Genomic DNA, 3,319 nt, shown 5'->3' on the forward strand with positions numbered 1-3,319 from the left:
AGAACGTTCATCACTTATCAGCTGTAAGGTTTGGGCAAGACTTTTCAGCGTGGAAACTCAGTTTCTTCACAGTAGAAGCAAAAATAGCTATGACTTACCTCACAGATCTGTTGTAGGACTTAAATAAAATCATGTATGAAAATATGCTTTATATGTTGGAAGGTGCTATACACAAATGTTAATTGTTATTCCATTAACTTGAAAACTCACATTTCTTGAATCTAGCAGAACCAGACCATGATGTTTTTCCTTAGAACCAGTTATTGACACTATGTCTCTCATAATTAAAGAAAACGTTGCTTGTGTAGGACACGTAGGCAGAAGGGATTATTCAAGTCATAATGACGAGTCAAAATGACAAGTCAGCTACCCACACTCCACAGCCGTCTCTCCTATGCTGCCAAGCAGGAAATGGCTGTCAGGGGTTATTGTACAGGTGACAGTTAACAGCCACACTTTTAACATTCCATCAAACCTAGTGTTTTGGCCTGCTTTTAGTCACATAGGTAAGGACTCATTGTTTATGTCCTAAAAAAGCAACAGTTGTAACTTGGTGATTTGAGATTTGTTTATACCAGCTAGTCAGCGGATTCGGAACCAAAAAAAAATGTACTTGGGCCCAAGGAAGACACAAACACAAATGTTATTTTCTCTAAACTGTCAATTAAAAGTCTACATAAATAATAATAAACATGACCTTTGAATTGGTCATCAGGGATGTCTTGCCCTCAAACTCCCATCATGAAAAGGAGTTGCATCTTCATTCTCTTCCTCGAAATTGTTTTTATAAAGAAAACTATGTCTTGTTTTTACAGGTTGGCCAGAGATCATACACAGTTTCTAGGTGAATGGGTAATGTTTGCTTCTGCTTCCAGCTTTGTTTCATCTGCTAACCTTGTACACTGATCTGAGTTCCCACAGTACTGATTCACTTGCCAACTATATACATTTGATTAGATCTTATCCTTCCAAAGTATGGCTTTTGGGTCTCTGTTGGAACACAGGGACCCTTCCATCCCCATGTATTTCTTGAGCTTATTTCTTATGTTATTTGAATCAAGTTTATTTCTTTCCAGCATCAAAGAAATTTGCCTGAGTTTTTATTTTGAGGTGGTATAAATGTGACTCCACTAAAGTAGTCTTCCACTGAGAATATATTATATATACGTGAGAATAAGCAACTTTAAATTTTTATTTATATAGTAATAGCTAACATTTCGTGATCACTTACCATTTCCCATAAATGAACTATCCCATTTAATTCTCAAGACAAACCTGTATGGTAGGTACTATTATTACTTTTAACGATCAGCAAATTAAGGCTCAGAACAATTAGGAAACCGCCTAAGGCCACACAGCTAGAGAGTGGCAGAACTATAAGTTGAACCCAAGTCTGTCTGATGCCAGAATTTGGTTTCTAACCATTAAGGATGCTGTTAATACCATACCATTTCATGTATTCTTATTACTGCTGGCTTAAAGCTAAACAGGAATGGAAGGGAAGCTTGCCTTCGGGTACTGTTCTGCTTCTCTCTTCTAGGAACATCCCTACTGCACCCCCATGAGTCCCATCCTGTGCCTTCATATGTCCTCGGTATCTGACCTAAGTCTGCTCTTTGGGAATATGAACCTTTGCCTCTACTATCTTACCATCAAAATATTCCAGTCAGGTGTCTTCCCTAAGGCATCTCTTTTAGTTAAGTGTTAGGTGGAAGGGATCTGACAAATTAATTCATCCCTGGGTGCTAATGACTGACAATAATTTATTACTCCTTTCAGAGATATTTGCATCTTAACAAAGGATTCTTGTTCCGTATTAACAATGGATCCTTAACCCAGAGTAAATAAGAGGGGACCTGAAAATTTCAGGTCAGGGTCTTTTCAGAGCTACTATATAGGTAATTTGTAATGCCATATGTACAGCCTGATGCTCATCACATCTCTGTGAACAAAAAAGCAAGTATAATCTGTACAATATTTTGTTATTCATTTAAGAGAGAATGTAGAAATTAATAAGTGGAATTGTTATAAGATTTATCTGAACTTACCTTAATAATTGTTACCTAAGTCACCAGTAGAGATTGAGCTAGCATTATTAGACAGGAATTGCATAATTAGGAAACTACTATTGGAACGAGATATTTATGGAGCATCCTTTAGGGTCCTCAAAGTACCATTTTGGAAAATCACACTGTCTGTTTGTCTAGATGATGATTACTAAAATTTCTTTGTTTAATTGCATACACAAAAATCTATATAACACTGAGGAGTTACCATTATATTTGAGTTTTCAAGTAACAAGGATGGAGTCATGGTGTAGATTTATCCATATTCTGTTACCCATGTTCCACTGGGACCTGCAATTGTGAAATAGCTGGCTGAGGTTATGGTTACAAACTATGTCCATGAAACTGAATGAGGCTAACTTAAACAAATGGGAATTGAACCACCAACTTTGACCTCCATAATTGCATGCTCTAAACAACTGAGATTTGCCAGCTTTCGAATAATATTTAACAAATTCATTCTCTGGAACCAAAAGTTTGAATTTTCTTTAGGAGTACCTAATCTACTCAGCCAAATAGATCCAATACATATTTAATTTTTAATATATCTACTGCATACTATACACCATTCACTATGCATAAAAGTTGTACTGTCTCCTCAAATATAGAGATAAAATAATATCTATGTCATAGGACTACTGTTAAAAATTATATAATAGCAGTGACAACACTCTAAAGCACAATACAGACATAGCAGATGAATACTATTGTCATAATTAGAAAAGTCTTTCTTCTAGAAAATAAGAATCATATATACAATAACAATCCGACACATGCATGGGACTGAAAAGTGTTAAGAAGAGGAGTAACATGATCAGAGCTGGGTTTTAGAAAGATTACTTTGGAAGAAATGTGGAGACTGAATTGGCAGGGGATGAGGAGCATGTTAGAGTGGGACCAGGGGAGAAAGAGAAATTGGCCACAGGGAGACCAGTTATTAGGATACTACTAAACAGCTCAAGCAAGAGGTGATGGATTCAAGAGACATTATGGAGGGTAGAATTAATAAGTCTTGGCAGTTAATCGGTGGGTGGGCTGTTGAGGGGAGGTGGATATGAAGGAAAGGAAAAAATGAATAGTAATTCTTCATGTCTGAGAATTAAGAATTACTAAATAGTATATACTATAAACCATCACTTTTTTTCCTTCTCTACTTTGGACAATATAGAAATTCAATTGGCTCCTCTGTATATAGCCGTTGGGCAATCAAACTCTTTCCTTTCCATGTTTTTTCCTGTTGTTTCTGAGAGCAG

The sequence above is a fragment of the Equus asinus genome, chromosome X (genome assembly GCF_041296235.1).
Source record: "Equus asinus isolate D_3611 breed Donkey chromosome X, EquAss-T2T_v2, whole genome shotgun sequence".
NCBI lineage: Eukaryota > Metazoa > Chordata > Mammalia > Perissodactyla > Equidae > Equus > Equus asinus.